Below are 19,279 nucleotides of genomic sequence, written 5' to 3'. Positions count from 1 at the left end.
TCAGGGCCGAATGACGCGTGAGAAGCAAATTGAAATCCGAGAGCTGTCCATGGCTTCTCCAGACACGTCTTCGTTGATAACCGGGACCCAGATCAAAGCGGGACTCATCACTGAACACAATTTTACTTCAGTCGGTGAGGTTCCAGGCCGAAGACGTGTCTGGAGACGCCTCAGACAGTGGTGACCTGACACTCACCCGCCGTACAGACCGACAACCACGAGTAATGGTTTAGGGTGCTATTCGTTTCCACAGCAAGACCCCTTTGGTTGCCACCCGCGGCACCCTTTCAGTACAGCAGTACTTCGACTATATTCTACGCTCCGTTTTGTTGCCCTTCGTGGCAAGCCATCCTGAGCTTACATGTCAGCAAGATAATGCTCGCCCGCACACGGCGAGAGTTTCTACTACTTCCAGTAAAACAATACCAATCGCCGTTATTTAGGTTTTATTTTTAGGCTACCAGTTTAGACAATACGCTCTGTATTTTAATATGTACTTATTGCTCTGTTATAACCTTCACTGTATATATTTTAATTACGTAAATTAATATGCAACACTTGTATCTTTTAGACAATACGCTCTGTATTTTAATATATACTTATTGCGCCGTTATAACCTACACTGTATAGGCCTGAAGATGACGTACTGTATCGTCGAAACTGGTAGCCTAAAAAGAAAACCTAAATAACGGCGATTGGTATTGTTTTCCTGGATATTGACCAGCCGTAGTCCCATACTCCAGACAGAAGATGGAGTTACAGTCATTTCTACTACTTGTCTTTGTGCTTGCCAAACCCTAGCTTGGCCAGGGAGGTCATCGGATGTTTCCCCATGTAAGTAAGTATGAAGCATTATGGGCAGAGCCCTCCAACCAGCTCGGGATTTTGATGCTCTAACGAACTAGCTGCACAGAATTAGGCACTATATCCCTCAGGAGGGCATCGAACGACTCTGTCCACAATGTCAAGGTGAATAACTGCTTGTGTTATTGACTTGCTCAGTTTATGAAGCTTTTTCTCTTAAATAAATCGTCCAGTTTTTCTGAAATTGAAATCAATGGTTTGTCTGTACAAGTATATCACATCTACCAATTTCTGTTTACCATTCCGATAATTCCTTTGTGGTGCGTCGTTTATTCCCTTAGAGTACATTTCAAAAGTAATCACTGTAGCTGTTATTACCTTTATTCCACAGTGAGACAAGACGTTCAACACTTTCATGGAAAAGTGTTTGCGTTTGCCTACTAAACCTTGATTGCACCCAGGCGCACACTCTTTGCAGGAATCGGACGGCCACGAATGTCTTTCTTCAGGGCTCCAAAAATAAGAAAACTGCATGGGGAGAGATGAGGACTGTGTAGAGAATATGTAAGGAATTCCCAGTGAAACTTCAGCAGCGTAGTCGAAATAATATTGGGTACGTGTTGGAGATACTTATCCTGCAACAAAATGATCCTGTTCGTGAACATTCCTGGGCGTTTGGACATCATGGCTTCAGTTCTTGCAAAGTGTCCGATTACCGTTGTGGCTTTATTGTGGCTATTTATTCCAGAAAACCAGTCAGCAGCGGATCCTTCAGTGAAAGAAAAATGCCATCGCCTTTTTCCTGACCTGACGTGCCTATTGTTTCGACTAAGCTGCAGAAATTTCGCTTCATACAGCCTTCATACAGCCCCGAGCTCTCCCCATGTTTTTGGAGGCCTGAAGAAAGATATTTGTAGCCGTCGATTTGCTTCGGACGAAGAAATGTACTGCCAGGGTACGCTGATGGTTCCTTAGGCGACCGGGAACATTTTTCCACGAAGTCACTGGCTGTGTTGTCTCAGAGTGGAGCATATGTATTAGCTGTTACACTGATTATTATTTCATATCTAAAGTTCCCTCACTTTTTACTACTGGTTCGTTTACATTTCACTGCCTCTTACACAGCGGCTGTAGTGGAATCAGGGTGGAGTCAGATTCAAATTCCGTTTCTTTAAATTTTCTGAACATTTTTTCTCCCCTCCAGGGATTCCGTTTTGAATTCAAGAAATATTCCAGTAATAGTCGCGTGGTGATCGAACGTACCACGTTCGAAATGGTTCAAATGGCTCTGAGCACTATGGGACTTAACTTCTCAGGTCATCAGTCCCCTAGAACTTAGAACTACTTAAACCTAACCAACCTAAGGACATCACACACGTCCATGCCCGAGGCAGGATTCGAACCTGCGACCGGTCGCGCGGTTCCAGACTGTAGCGCCTAGAACCGCTCGGCCACCCTGGCTGGCGAACGTACCAGGATCCGATCTGGCAGCACGCCTCTGAACTGAATGACCCAAATATGCTAATGCCGTACGGACGTAGGTGTTGCCAAAGATATACGTATTAGAGCCTCAATAGATTAAAAAGGGAAATCCTTGAAACAGGCACAGCGAATCTATCCTACAAAGTGGACACTGAATAAATTTTCAGCTGCCGAGATCGCTACAAACATTTATTCATACAGATTACTGGTTTCGGCAATTCTCTGTTGCCATCTTCGAGTCTACCTTTATATCACTACACTATCTTCTCCTTCAGTATACTACGTGGTGTTGTGTAATGCATGTCCATGTTGGTATCGAAGCTCAAGATATAATTTAAGGAGGAAGAGGATGACGTCGATAACACAGAGTGTTCCAGAAGGATTCATCCGATTAAATGTCTTACGTGACTGAAGATAGAAAAATTGCGGTAAAATCTAACTTACGCATAGGACGACGTAGTTTTTATTTCCGAATTGGACATCCGAATTTACACTGCATTCAGTGCCACCTGAAAAAGAGAAATTGTGGCTTCAGAAGAACAGGAAAGGGGTGTAGTGCGTTTCCTGAGAGTGAAAGGAGAGCGGTGAACAGAAATCCATCAGAGAATGACGCAAGTGTACGAAGACCACTGATGTCTGTTGCAGGGTTAAGGCGTAGCGTAAGGGATTCGAGGAAGTACGGATGCTGCTGGCTGATGACATGCGATTTGGAAGGCCACACTGCATTTCCAATACTATAGTCCATCAGGTGGATGTTCTCATTATTGAAGACCGGTGACTTACGGTAGCAGCCATTGCTTCAGAGGTCGAATTTTGTGTCGGAACTGCAACGAACGTTCAATGTTCTCCGTCCACTTTTAACATTCTTCAATGCATATCCGGTTCCCGCACTACTTCCGATGTAAGAAAGCCCACTAAAGCCGTTTCCTGTTTTTCTGAAGCCTCCATTTCTCTGTTTGCAGTACTACTGAATGCAGTGGACGGTCGAAGTTCTTATAAGCACCACACCTTCAGCCGTAGGCAACAGCATTGAGATCCTTTCGGTGATTTTCGTTTTACAACCTCGGATTCGTTTGTTTTTTAATGACCATAATGAAAAGCTTACAGTTCTCCGTAGAGAGCCTGATGGGCTTTTCGCAATTTGTTTTGTAATACCACAAGTCTTAAATCTCTCCCTATCTTATGCTGTTCTTTCCATCGCTGAACCCTTACTGCATGCATCACACCTCACGATTTGTTTTGCACATTCTAATCTTTCTCTGTCCCTGTAATTATTCCTCTCTACTACTCATTTCAGTTGTCTGTTACTAGGTATCTTAGTAGATGCCCGACTATAATGTTCCATTTCCTGGTAGTATTTTCCGCACACTACTTCCCTTCTCTTTTCTTCGTAATATCTCTTGTTTCTCACATAATTTGTCTGTTCAAGTTATTAAGTCGTCCTTTCGCACCAAGTCTATAATGCATCCACGCTCTACTTCGTCGTGTTTCCCAAAATTCACGTTTCACTCCCAAACACTACTTTGGACCAGTCATACACTTTCAGGAACTTCTTCCCCATACTTATGTTAGTATATGAGAGCTATGGAGTTGTTCGCTTTCGTCGCGTCCACCAACATATTTCTCTCATTTGCTGTGTTTCGGGCATCGTCTAAATCTTTCTACCAAATTAGCAGAAACTCTTGTCTGCATTTACTGAATTTGCATGATACTCTGCAATTCATTATTAAGTGCCTGGCAGAGGGTTCATCGAACCAACTTAAAGCTATTTCTCTACCGTTACACTCTCGAACAGCGCGCGATAAAAACGAAAACTTAAATCTTTCCGTGCAAGCTCTGATTTCCCTCAGTTTATTATGATGATCTTTCCTCCCTATGTATGTGGTCGCCAACAAAATATTTTCACTCTCTGAGGACAAAGATGGTGATTGAAATCTCATGAGAAGATCCTTCCACAACGAAAATCGCCTTTGATTCGCGATTATATAAAACGAGCTACCTTTCTTTGAACTTTCTCGATGTCCTCCGTCAGTTCTATCTGGCATGGATCCCACACCACGAAGAAATACTCCAGAAGAGGGAGTACACGTTAAGCAGTCTCTTTAGTGGACATGTTGCATTTTCTAAGTGTTCTGCCAATAAATTGCAGTCTTTGCTTTGCTTTCCCCACAACATTATCTGTGTAATCGTTCCAATTTAAGTTATTCGTAATTGTAATACATATGTATTTAGTTGAATTTACAATTTTTAGATTCGTGTGTTTTATCTTGTAACCGAAATTTAGCGGATTCCTTTTAGTACTCATATAGATGACTTCACAATTTTCATCATTTAGAAACAGCTGCCACTTTTCGCACCGAACGGATATATTGTCTAAATCATTTGGCAGATCGATTTCATCGTCTGATGACTTTGTAAGACTGTAGAGGACGGTATCATCTGCAAAACATCTAAGACGGCTGCTCAGATTGCCCCCCGATTATTTTACGTCGATCAGGAACAGCAGAGGGCCTGTAACACTTCTTTGGGGAGCGCCAGATATTACTTCTGTTTTACTCCATACTTTCCGCCAATTACTACCAACTATGACCTTTCCGGCAGGAAATCACGAGTCCAGTAGCACAACTGAGACGTTACTCCACATGTGCGTATTGTGAACGGAAGTCGCTTGTGAGGAACGGTGTTGAAAGCCTTTTGAAAATCCAAAAATAAGGAATCAGTTTGACATCCCCTGTAGGTAGCGCTCTTTACTTCGTGAGAATAAACAGTCTGTTGAGTTTCAGAAGAACGGTAGTTCCTGAATCAGTATTGACTGTCTGACAAAAATTCGTGTTTCATTAATTGGGTGTTGATGTGACTTGTGCAACTTTCCAGTCTTTAGAAAAGGAACTTTTTGACGAGCGAGCGGTTATACGTATATGATTGCTAAGAACGGGCTATTGTATCAGCATATTCTAAAAGAACCTGCCTGGTATACAGTCTGGATCGGAGGCTTTGCCTTTGTTTAGTGATTTACGCTGCTTCGCTTGAACCGAATTCAGTAATATTTACTTCGTCGTCTTTGGTGAAGGAATTCAGGACAACTGTGTTCAGCAACTCTGCTTTGCAACTGTAACATCACTATTGTAATCGCGCAATGAGAGCATTGATTGTGTCTTTCTGCTGGTGTACTTAACATGCGACCAGAGTCTCCTAGGACTTTCTTCCAGATTTCGAGACAGAGTTTCATCATAAAAACCATTAAAGGCATCGCGCATTGAAGTTCACGCTAAGTTTCGAGCGTCTGTAAAACTTTTGGTATCTTGAAGGTTTTGCGTTGTTTGAAATTTGGCATGCTTTTTTCTTTGCTTCTGAGTCGGCGTTCATCTGCTTTGTGTAGTAGGGGGATGAGCCCCATCTCTTAATTAGTTTATTTGGTTTATAAACCTCAACTGCCGTCGACACTGTTTCTCCGAATTTAAACTTCATGTGGTCTACACTTATTGAGTCAGATTGACAGGAGTCGAGACTGTCTCTTAGGAAGACGTCAATCAGATTTTTATCTGCTTTTATAAATAGATGTATTTTGCGTTTGTTTCGGGCGGGTGTTGATGTTACGGTATTTAGTCTCGAAAAAAATTGGAAATTTGTGGTAAGGACTATGGTACCAAACTGCTGAGGTCATTAGTCCTTAGGCTTACACACTACCTAATCTAACTTAAACTAACTTACGCTAAGGACAGCACACACACCCATACCCGAGCAGGACTCGAACCTCCGACGGGGGGAGCCGCGCGAACCATGACACGACGCCTCAGACCGCAATTTAGTCTCACTACAACAACCTTGTGGTTACTAATCCCTGTACCCGCCTTGATACTCCCTATTTGCTCAAATCATACCCGATTTTCATGTTTAACAATCGTTACTCAACTCTTTGATCTTTGTTTGTCCTAAACACAATTCTATGAGGCTGCCCAATCCACTCAACATTTGTTGTGAACTTACCTACTGTCGGTCAGAAGGCCAGTAACACCTGTGAACCTTAGCAGGTAGTAAAGTTCCAGAAACAGAAGCGGTTTCTGCTCTTATTTTCACCGACTGAGCTATTAAGCAGCACTCAATGGCTTTGCGGGTGCTGATTGATTCATGCTACCCATCAACAATTCCTTGGGATATTAACGTAATATCTTCACATACCAATGTGGAACCGAAGACTGGAACGAGTGGTGGGAAAATTGTGTGCAGTCATTTCCGCTATATTAAGTATGAACTGGATAAATCATTTAGCTTCAGTTTCGTTTTGTTTAGTGAATGAAGTGATTATTTGTTACACATAATAGAACCCATAAATAATCGCTACCTAAACTGCAATATACGCTGAATCCTTGTAGCAAAAACACAGCGACTTGAGACTACGAGATCAGATAAAAAATAAGTTTTCGGCTCTAAACAAAGCAAAGAAAAGTTCACGACATGCGTGCTGTTTCATTCAGCCGAAAGGCAAAAAATGTACATGAAACTAAACACCAATTAATAACGCTAATATCAGCGTTATGTACATCACACCTAAACGGAAAAAAACGAGGCATCACTTGGACGTTCCCAACATAAAAACACCAAGGAAAACAGCCTGAGTCCACTATAAAAGCAAAACTTAGGTTCCGACTGTTTTTCACTGCAGCCTCTATTATTAATCATTCATGCGAGCACGCACACGCACACACGCACACACGTAGACATGCACACAACAAACGGTTCAAATGGCCCTGAGCACTATGAGACTTAAAATTTGAGGTCATCAGGATTCGAACCTGCGACCGTAGCAGCCGCGTGGTTCCGGACTGAAGCGCCCAGAACCGTTCGGCACACGCACACACACACACACACACACACACACACACACACACACACACACACACAACACAGGAGTTGACTGGCCTAAGTCTCAAAACTCACGCAGTATGTAATTGTTTATATTGTTAAGACAATATCGTATTATTATTCACGTAGATGTGATCCGCCTGTGAGACTAAATAAAAGACTATATTTTGGCTACACGTTTCGCCTTTTTTTATTTGGAAGCGTTCGCAGTCGCCTGTAGTCTTTCGTAAGTCTTGTATACGTACGATAAATGTATTTCCGGGTATACCACTGCAATACAGTTTTTAGTTTGTTTGTTATTGATAGGTAAGAAAAAATTTTTGGGAGCATGACTTCTGTTAGATCGAATTGCTGTTTGATTTACTTACGAGTTTTTGTGATACTGCATTTGCGAGCACATTGGACAGCCCGGCATTTCCGTAACAACCAGCTAATGGAGCGACACATATGAAGGTCTTATTTCAGTAGTGGTACAAGTCCATTTTTGTTCATTCTGACATACAGAGTCCTAAAGTTAAATGAGCGCTGTAAAATCTGCAGTTGAGATACCAGTAATATTCAATCATATGGCTTCTTGCTAGAGATGAACCTTCCTTTCTGTTTGTTTGGACCATTAATTTCGGAGGCATTAGAGACGGAAGAGTGGAGGTAATGGACTTGTACCACTATTGACATAAGCCCTTCATATATGACAACAACACCCCCAAAAAAGATCGAAGCAGATATTAATATAATAATAATAATAACAAAAATAGCAACATTATAGAAGCAACTAAGGAACGACATAAACATTAAAAAGAATTTATCTTACGTGGAGATTATTTGAAACATACGTCATTCGTTACCTCAACCATTCCTTAGATGAAGTAAGTGTTAAAAGTAAGCTTAAAAACCTACAGTTCTTTCATGATCATTTGTGGCCATCGATTTTCACTGAAGAAGTTTATTCCTGGGTACAATCATTGTTCCATAAGTAACTGAAAGGCGTTGACCGTCTTGGCTGGCAGTAAGACAAATGTATTAATGTTTATGGCGATTACTTTTCAGTTTATTTTTTTTTCTGTCTGCCTCGTTCTTATTTCGCGTACGGACTACGAAGATAAGATACGTTAATGTTCGTACGGAGGCTTGTAGATAGTCGTTTTTCCCTTGCTCTGTTTGCGAATGAAACAGGAAAAGAAATGGCTAATAGTGGTGAAACGTCCCCTTTCAACAATTATACACGACTGTGCTTAAACTGATACACAATATTTTGTTAGCGCAACGCAATCTGACTTTCAAAATTCCCTACAAAAGAATGGCCCTGACTAACATTAAACTATACCTTTCACAAATCACTTACCTCACAAAAATCTTCGCTGCTCAAGCTACTGCAATACAGCGAGCGCCACTACTGCCAGCTAAATAAAAGATTCAAACTACGGAAGGCACTAACTACTGATAGGGATAGTTAGCAAATGAAAGATATTAATAGAGAACAAACAATGTATTTACCTTGATATCATCATATATAAATATAGCAGTTCATGACAAATTACAAATCTCCGCCATCTCTCTCCCCACATCCACCACTGCTGGCGGCTCACCTCCAACTGCGCAACGCTATGCGCTGTTCACATCCAGCTGCCGCTGCCCAACACTACAATGGCAGACAACAATGCAAACTAGCCACAGACTGCACACAGCACAGCCAGTGATTTTCATACAGAGGTGGCGTTACCAATAAAAAAACCTAAATAGCCTACTTACATAGCCCCCATGCTCCCCACAAAAATTTTACAATTTTTTTTGGGCACTGGCCAATACATATTTGTTAAAATTTGTTTCACAATTACAATAACAAAGAAATCAAAGGCACACACTTATTGATACAATGTTGGTCAAAAGCTAAAATTTTCTCACAGTCCATAAAGACAGTCCAGATTGTTCATCACAGTAAAAATGCAGAGTTTTTCTCAAAGTCTGAGCAGTAAAAGAAAATGCACACGGAAGTAGTGGATTTCCATGCAGTCTTGAAGAAGTAGTGTTGTCCTTCCAACGGAAAGACAGTGCTGACTCTTGACATGCAGACAGGTAATGGGCCACAACATAGCAAACCCTCAGCAGAGTCATTCGAAGTTTTGAAGAATATTGGTAGGTAGGTCATCACAGAGCAGACCCACTGGAGTCCTGGTAGAGATTGTGGTATTGGTGGGCCCCCAGAGGTGCAGACCCACTACAGTCCTTGTAGAAATAATGGTATTGATGGATCATCAAAGATGTAGACCCACTGTAGTCCTTGTAGAGATAATGGTACTGGTGAGTCATCAAAGATGCAGACCCACTGTAGTCCTTGTAGAGATAATGGTACTGGTGAGTCATCAAAGATGCAGATGCACTGTAGTCCTTGTAGAGATAGCCAGCAGCCATCTGTTGTGACTGTGCAGGTGCACAATCACCATTGAAGAGTCTTGTGGATAATATAGCAAGTCCATAACCACCACTTGTGCACTCACAAAGTTTTTGGAATTGTCCTTAGAACCAGCAATGCTGTTATCCAGTCCCTTGCTGAATTATTAACACATGTGCAAACACTAACAGTCCCAACTTCTCACATATTGTCCATATACTATGACCAACAGAAACGTGTGCAGTGAAATATAACTAACAAGTTAATAATATCATGAACTGGTGACAATTACAATTTTATAACATAAGAATACAATAACAAAGGTACAAAATACATCATTAAAGAACATAACAATACAGATAACATTTGTAGTAAAACAGGCGTTACAAAAGAATAGAAATAGACATATATGTCAGTGTTACAGGAATTATGACATGAGTACATACATAAAAGATCAGAATAACTTTCGAAACATCAACTTCACACATGAGCATTAACACAAAACAAAATAAATAATGTCTAAACATCTTTACAAAGTAAATAACACATTATTAATGCCAATTGTATTTGAGGATAACAGTATTCCTCATCATAGTGAATGTAACTTAGTATTAGAAGAGAAAAAAGTTCTATGAAACAGTACACAGAGACAGGAAGAAAACAAATACACAAGGGTACACAAACATATAGTGGGATAATACAAAAGGAAAGGACAGGGTTTGTTGTACTGCAGTATTTTGCACTATGTAAGTAGGCTGTTTAGGTTTTTTTATTGGTAACGCCACCTCTGTATGAAAATCACTGGCTGTGCTGTGTGCAGTCTGTGGCTAGTTTGCATTGTTGTCTGCCATTGTAGTGTTGGGCAGCGGCAGCTGGATGTGAACAGCGCATAGCGTTGCGCAGTTGGAGGTGAGCCGCCAGCAGTGGTGGATGTGGGGAGAGAGATGGCGGAGATTTGTAATTTGTCATGAACTGCTATATTTATATATGATGATATCAAGGTAAATACATTGTTTGTTCTCTATTAATATCTTTCATTTGCTAACTATCCCTATCAGTAGTTAGTGCCTTCCGTAGTTTGAATCTTTTACTTAGCTGGCAGTAGTGGCGCTCGCTGTATTGCAGTAGCTTGAGCAGCGAAGATTTTTGTGAGGTAAGTGTTTTGTGAAAGGTATAGTTTAATGTTAGTCAGGGCCATTCTTTTGTAGGGAATTTTGAAAGTCAGATTGCGTTGCGCTAACAAAATATTGTGTATCAGTTTAAGCACAGTCGTGTATAATTGTTGAAAGGGGACGTTTCATATTCTATGTCCCTCTTCCCGTATTGGAGCGCGAGTGTCCTCTGAAATACGTAATTCTTGTATTACCTGCGTCAATTGATCTTGCACTTCCCGGATTTCTCTTTTGTACTGTGTATTGATTTGATTCTGATTTAGTTTGAATTTCCTAATTTGTTCGTACTCTTCTGTGTCATTAAAGACAACCGGTCTTGCGTCAATCAGATTATCATCTACCTTCGTAGATAAATTAGTGAACTGATCCAAAAGTTCGGCTACTTTCTCCAATAGTGTACTTATTTCCTCAGTGTGTTTTTCTGAACCAAGTTTCAGAGTATCTACTGTGTCCTTAAAGTTTTCCTGAGTTTTTGCAAGTTGCGTAACCGTATCGGTAGATGCAACTGAGTCAAATTTAGCTTGCAAGGTCTCATGATTTTCATGAACAATAATTTGCAGTTCTTTTATGGCTGCTTCGTGATTCTGTAATGCATTTTCATGCCGCGAAAAAATAGGTTGAAAATGCTCACAAACTTGAGTTTTTACGTCATTACAGACTTTTTGACATTTCGATTCAATGTGATGTAACTCAGTAGTTAAATCTTCATGCGTTTGTTCAAGAGTTTGTTCCAATGAGTCTAACTTTTGAAGCTGTTGCTGTGTTTGTCTCTGATTTTCTTCCATTGTGTCTAACTTTTTGAGATTTTGTTCCACTGTGTCTAACTGTTGCTGTGTTTGTCTCTGGTGTTGTTCCATTGTGTCTAACTTTTCAAGCTTTTGTCCCATTTGTTGCATTAATTGTAATAACAATGCACTGGTGTCTGAAACATGTTCCTCAGTGCTTTTAGGCAGTGAAGTTGCACCGGTAACATTCACATTTTGACAAGCGGAAAATGTGTCTTGACTCATTTGAGAAAACGGTGAAAACCCAAAACCTGAGTCTGCAGTATTTGCAATATTGTGTTCTGTCATTCCCGATTCCTGAGGCGAGCTGTTGCCGACCAATCGATCGATAACGCTTCCCTGTTCACTACCTGTTTCACTGTCTACACCATTGTTTGCCGCCCGCTCCATTTCCCTATGTGCAGTTACCAAATTACTACTTTGAACATTAGTTAATTCATTACTCTGCGGCGCTAACACACTGCCTTCGTCTTCACTGTCATTTCTCAGTTTACTTTGGAGCCTAGTATTACGTTTTTCACACGCCATAATTGTCACAATATTTCACACGATAACACAGAAAAGCACAATTTGAAGAGCAAAATAAAATAACATAGCAATGGAAATAATGTCTACTTAATTGCCAGAGCAGCTGCGAAATACTTGGTGCAAATCTACATGCATGCCACAACTGTTTTACTGTACAACAATGAAAGGCTACAACTACAAAGGAGATTCTCTCTACAATTACGCGCTAGCAATAAACAAAATCTACACTAATTACACAAACTACAAGAAAAATCAGAAGATTCCAGTGATGTATCCTAGGCTAAGGGTCGACATATGAAACGTCCCACTTTGAAAAATTTATATATGACTGTGCTTAAACTGACACACAATATTTTGTTAGCGCAACGCAATCTGACATTCAAAATTCCCTACAAAAGAATGGCTCTGACTAACATTAAACTATACCTTTCACAAATCACTTATCTCACAAAAATCTTCGCTGCTCAAGCTACTGCAATACAGCGAGCGCCACTACTGCCAGCTAAATAAAAGATTCAAACTATGGAAGGCACTAACTACTGATAGGGATAGTTAGCAAATGAAAGATATTAATAGAGAACAAACAATGTATTTACCTTGATATCATCATATATAAATATAGCAGTTCATGACAAATTACAAATCTCCGCCATCTCTCTCCCCACATCCACCACTGCTGGCGGCTCACCTCCAACTGCGCAACGCTATGCGCTGTTCACATCCAGCTGCCGCTGCCCAACACTACAATGGCAGACAACAATGCAAACTAGCCACAGACTGCACACAGCACAGCCAGTGATTTTCATACAGAGGTGGCGTTACCAATAAAAAGACCTAAACAGCCTACTTACAGTGGTACAAGGTATCCTCCACATTAACAATACGACCGCTTACAGATTATGTTTGTAGATGTAGAAAAATAAACGAGTCGGAGGCTGTAAAATGAAAACCGCTGAAGGGATTTTAACGTCCTCGGAGGTGGGTTTGGGACCTCTGTGCTCTTATAGGGACCAGACCTTCTTCCGTAGGCAATGGCATTACATTCAGTTCATCGGTTTCCATTTTACAGCCTCCGGTCTCCGACTCGGTGTCCCAAAAAGCACAGAGACTGCTTAGTATGTTATGCGGGAAGGCAAATTGATCGGTTTTCGAGAAGGAACCCATACCCTGAAACGCACGGCTTGAGCGCTGAAGAATGTCGGAGTCCGAGATGGGTGTGTGTTCCACACTACGTCAATGAACCCAACATGACCATCACATCGCACTGCCTACATTATAAACAGACTTCGAACTGCGTACCTCTTACGTCAATGCAGACCCTACACTGGTGGTGCTGAACCTCGTGCACTTGAGCTAATACGTGTGGTTGCCTTTGAAGAATTTCAGTCGCTCCGTGGTTTCGAACAATAAAGTCCTGTGCTGATAGTGCCGTATATCATACTCTTCATATTACCTCACAGAAAATAGTCGAATGATGTCAGATCTAGCGACATTGCTGACCACGGAACTGGTCCATCTCTACCATCCATCGACTGGTATAAGCGACTTCGAGATGATTCCGCACAGCGACATCAAAGTGTGCTGTAGCTCCGTTGTGTTGCAGCCACATGCCTGTCCTAACATTTAGTGGCTCTAAATCCAACAGGGTAGACAAAACATCTCTAACTTGAGGTAGATCAGTCCTGTTACTTTATTTGGCAGTAGATATGACGCAATGACATGGTCATCAGTTATCCCGGCCCAGATCTTAATACCGACACTGTTGGTCATTATGAATCACTTGCACACGTAGATTTTCCTCCGCCCAAACATGCATGTTGTGCAAGTTTAATATGCCGTCTCTACTAAACGGAACTTCATCCGCGAATAGCACCAAGATCGAAAATTGTGACTGCTGAATGCCTTGTTGTAAATATCACTGCGCAAACCGTACCCGTCATGGGGAGTCCTCCTCCAGTAATGCCTGGACTTTCGGCCGGTGCCGGTGTTATTGGACAACACGTCGCACGACACTTTCACCCGTGTGCAGCATCTGAGCCACTTGGCGAGTGCTGATGCCTGGGTCCTCTTCGAACATTGTCGGCACTTCCTCCTCCATCTACAGTGTTCAAGCCACGCGCGAACGAACTGCATCACGTTTGGTCCTCTGCCAGAAGACAAACAGTAGACTGGGGGTAGTATTCGAAAGTATCAAGCACCAAGTTCCACTACTTAACTTTAAAATGGACACGCCTCAAGCAGAAAATACCTACGCGCAAATTAACGGCTTCTCTCAGGTATCTTTCGATGGCCGTGAATGTTGAATGATATGGGATACGTCTGTTTCGAAAACGTTCTGCACACAGTCTTGCAGTAGCTCTCCAATTGCAATTCGCTTTGCCATATGCAAGCACCATGCCGTCATTTCTGAAGCTGTGTTCTGGTACATGTTTCATTGATGTCAATAACGTTACTACTTTGTAAACCCTTGTCGTCAATTTTATAAAGCCTTCGTCGCTACTGTTGTGGAGCCCGCGCTGACTCTGTTGTCACGATAAGCTGAGTTCGTGCGTTCGTGAAACGGCTTCAGGTGCAGTAAACCGCTAAGACCATTTCTCCCTGCCACTATTACACAGCTATTCCCCAGGGTCAGATACCAGGTGAGAATGAAGGTTTTACAACACTCCAATAAATTAGTAACAAAGTCACACAAATGAGTTAAAATGATTTACTTATCTTGCTGACTTACTGAATAATGATGTCTGCAACACTGCTTGTAATATAACACAAAAACGCCCTCACTGGCTAAGCGCAAGTAATCGCAGGTAAACTTCACAGTACATGCTAAATACAATTTACAACAATTGTCTGTTCACTTCCAAGAGTGCACTAAACGACGTTCCATGTCTAATTCAGCCCTTGACGATGATCTATAACCTAGTGCGCGAGAGCTGCTCTTCTGTCTTGGAAGTAGACTTCTGTCCGTTGTCGTCCGGTCGTTGGCGGATTGTACTCGGCCGGCAATTGGCCGAGGAGAAGTCGATATGTTCATCTTCAGCGCCACCCGTGGCGCTGGTAGAACTCGCGCAAGTGGCCAGTCCATGGCACTGGCACAAGCTCGCACCTTTGTGCAGGTGGTGCTTTTGCCCTCGCTGTGTCTTTCTCGGACGACACATCAACTGCACTGGCAGACCCCACAAGGTCCGCAGTAGGATACGCGCAAGGACTATGTGGAGGATTGCAAAGCACGCGCAGCAACATTATTAGGCTCAGGTCGTCCATCCGCAGCACACAGGTGGCTAAATGGTTGTATACCTTCCGTTTGCAGACACCAAAAGGAATCGGAACAAACCGTAACAACAATTTGTTCTCAGATTTCGACGCTCTGCAGCTCTCAAGTTGTGCGTTTCCGGATATGGGTTCGTTCTTGAAAACCGATCAATTTACCTTGCCGCACAACATATTAAGCGTTGATTGTGTTCTTTTGGGACGCCCTATACATATTTGCCACTGCTGGAAACATAATTTTTTTTTCTTTGCGCTTAATGTTTCTAATACGCCATCCTTATTCGAAGTATATTTTATATAAACACGATAGCAGAAAAATTCGCGATCACTGGAGATATTCATATTTATATTTCTGTTCACCTTTGTAACCAAAGACCTCCCACAATGCTTTGGGACGTTGTAAAATAGTGTTTTGTTTTCACCAGTGTTGGTATTATTTTACGACTTTGGCATTTATTCTAGACGCCACCTTTGTTTACTTCAGTATTTACAAAAAGAATTTGATTTTGTATGTGATGTGAGATCGCCGGATGTAGTTTTCCTAACTACTGGATGTACTGCTTCTTTTACATTTACATTTTTTCCACTAAGCAGTGCCACAGGTCACTCCAGTGTCGTAGACAAAACATATACAAAGCAACTGATGATATAGGTTAAAGCCTCTGAAACATGTAAACTCATTGATTATATCGACATGATGGAGTTGAAGTGCATCGAGTTCCAAAACTTTCTTGTTGTAGGGGAACTATGTAGGAGTCACTTGTTATAAGGAACGTCGCCCCAAACCAACTCACTACTTGGTTTTTCTCCACTTTTCCTCTCAAAAATGCCAGCTGCCAATTTGGAGTGATCACAGTATGCGACAAAAATTGTAGGTCAGACTTAAAGTAGACATAGTCAAAGGTTTAACGTTTACCTACTCACTACAAAGTGGTTCAAATGACTCTGAGCACTATGGGACTTAATAAATGGTTCAAATGGCACCGAGCACTATGGGACTTAACATCTCAGGTCATCAGTCCCCCTAACTAACGTAAGGCCATCACACACATCCATGCCCGAGGCAGGATTCGAACCTGTGACCGTAGCGGTCGCGCGGTTCCAGACAAAACGCCTAGAACCGCTCGGCCACACCGGTCGGCTATTCACTACACCAGTGACAGTAGTTCTGTACCTTCCTATTATTGTACTCAAAATACATTATTACAGTTTGCTCCAAATCAAATTTTAACGTCCTGTTGTCTGTAACATTTCTGAGGACCGAGGTGCGTGTAACTCACCAATGTGTGACTTGTTTTCCTTTGTTCTTAGTTCGTTTTTTCCATCTCTCATAAGCAAATAAATCCGTCTAACCATTCACTTACCGGCACATTTTGTGCTCTTATAAGAAAATATTTAAAAATGTCCGCATAAAATCATCATTTTGTTCGAACGTGCTACGACATTTAATTACGTATACTCCTAAAAAAATGTCCAGTTGCAACTTTGGAGAGGTTCTATACTCAATACACGCAAAAACTTTTCTTTCGAAAACGCTCCATTGGTACGGACGAAATACACATAAGCACCCACTCAAACATTACCTTCCATATCAGGACAACCACAACATACCGTAAAATACGAATAACGCATACCACGGATCAGCAGGCAACCCCTCCACGCAACAGTCAACCCAACACAAGGTATATTCGTAATATCAAAAATGTTCAAATGTGTGTTAAATCTTAAGGGACTTAACGGCCAAGGTCATTAGTCCCTAAGCTTACACACTACCTAACCTAAATTATCCTAAGGACAAACACTCACACCCATGCCCAAGGGAGGACTCGAACCTCCGCCGGGAGCAGCCGCACAGTCCATGACTGCAGCGCCCAAGACCGCACGGCTAATCCCGCGCGGCATTTTCGTAATATCAGTTCATCCCTAACATCATTACATTTGGATATTCACGTCTCTGTAACATGCCCACTTTATCACTGCTCTTTGCGGACAGTCCAGCAGAACTGCTCGTCTAGCGTCTTTTCCAACGTCTTTCGCTTCTTTCCTTGGTTCCTTCACTTTCTCTATTATTTCATCTGCCGTCGTATGTGCTTCCGTATCCATCTTCTTTAAAAAAATGTAAAATTCCAAAATTTTCGTCTCCATTTGCAGTCCGTCTGTTTGGCGAAGAAGCGAGCGAACTTATTTTTGTATCTCTTATCATTGGCATGTCTGGTCTATCGCTGTCTCCTATCTCGTAATTTCTAGTTGTTACAATAGCTTTGAAGCATCGTAGAGTGAACTCGTCCTCTTCCTCATTAATGCCAATTGCTTCACTGTCGATAACATTCGGACGTGATTCTTCTGTAGCAAAGACCCTGCTCTCTGCTGAATCACCATCAACCCACCCTAACTTTTTTCCATGATATCTATCGTCTTATTCTTAGCCTGTTCTTGTTTCATCCGCATCGTTCTCATTCAAATCAGATACTGAACACTATGGTTAACACTAGAACGGCGGAGTTTCTGACATTCCTAAAACGGCGGAAGGGGGTCATTTTGACCCCACAAAAGATATTTTCATATTTGACTTGAGCAAGTACTTTTTCATTGTTTGTTAATCCATACTTTATTTCTAGTAATCAGAACAATTATTTACAATTATAAATAATAATCACTGATTTATTTGAACAACGATGTATCATATTAATTTATTATTTCAATTGCTAACAAGTTTCTTAACTATAGATTTTAATTTATTTACTATTCATACAACTTTCTAGACATATTTAGAATATTTAGTCCATTTTACTCTCGCATGTGTGTTACAAACAGATCTGTATTACTTTTCACTCAAGTCATTTGAAGCTGCTAGATTCACTTAGCACAGGTGATTTCTGTTTTACGGTCACATTTTTCGCTTTGTGGCACTGTACACAGTTTTCGCTGGTTTTGTTGCCTTTGCAGAGGCTGATTTACCACTTCCTCCGCTTTCTAGGTAATATCAGTCCAATATTCTCTTCCTTTGCCTGGTGTTCAATTTTTGAATGAATCATGAAAAACGAAAAAAATTCAGTTTCTGACAGCATCCCAGAATCTCCTGTTTCAATTCGATTCAAGGAGAATCGACCAATTTATGCAAATCCTGCGTGCGTGTGAGTGAAGTTAACTGATTCACAGCTAATCGTGATGCAGACACACCAGAAACCCAATGCTGAAATAAATGTACTCAACGGATTAATAAACACTATGAACAAAGGCATTAGCAGTGAATCTTGAGGTGGGCAATACAGGTTTTATCACTGAAAAATATTAAATATGATCAGAAAGGCAATATCTACTAGAATAGAAGATTTGGTTTAAGTTTTATACAAAAAGGAATGAGAATGAACAAGCCTCTAAATAAGTCATGAAACGACGAAAACCTGTAACAAAGAATACTCTCCACAAGAAATACGTAAGTGAACTATCGGTTGGTAGAGTTACTTCGTAGGGGTCAGAATTAGCTCATAGCTATACACCTGAGTCTGTGAAATTTAACTGGACCTGCGTTTACATCAATTGATTGACTGATTGTCTGACCAGAGAAACGAAGAAGACCATGCATGTGAGACTGCGCTGACGAAAGTGGGAAAGTGAATCTGAACATGGTTCGATTTTCTAGTTCGTGATGGTCCTAACGTTTCGAAGCTGCAACTTACGCTCACCAGTATAGTAAGTCCGATGAGAGCTGATTGGTGGTGACACCGTGTCTGGCTGTCTTCAAATACGTCGCTAAAACTGCTCTGTCGAGGACTCTAACATTGGACCCTACTCTGGTGATGGAGTCTTCTGTTCCAGTTGAGAGCGAAGCCTGCGGAGTACCGATGCTTTCAGCGCTGGGTTTTGAGACGAACTCTTTAATTTCTAGTCAGTACAGAACTGCTGCTCACCCGCAAAAGTCTCGGCAATTAATCCTCATGAAGTTATACCGGTTCTCCAGTGGCGTGATTTCTTTTTCTTTTTTCTTT

At 41.4% G+C, this 19,279-nt stretch overlaps 1 protein-coding gene across 1 annotated transcript in view; it reads left to right on the top strand.

Moving 5' to 3' along the window:
• Positions 1-19,279, top strand: part of LOC126457144 (protein gooseberry-neuro-like) — a 430,962-nt gene that overhangs the window by 164,897 nt on the left and 246,786 nt on the right. The gene's annotated exons all lie outside the window — the stretch shown is intronic.

Source organism: Schistocerca serialis, chromosome 2 (assembly GCF_023864345.2).
Source record: "Schistocerca serialis cubense isolate TAMUIC-IGC-003099 chromosome 2, iqSchSeri2.2, whole genome shotgun sequence".
NCBI classification, from domain to species: Eukaryota; Metazoa; Arthropoda; class Insecta; order Orthoptera; family Acrididae; genus Schistocerca; species Schistocerca serialis.
Note: the sequence above shows the minus strand (reverse complement) of the source record. Positions and strands in the feature narration are given on the sequence as shown.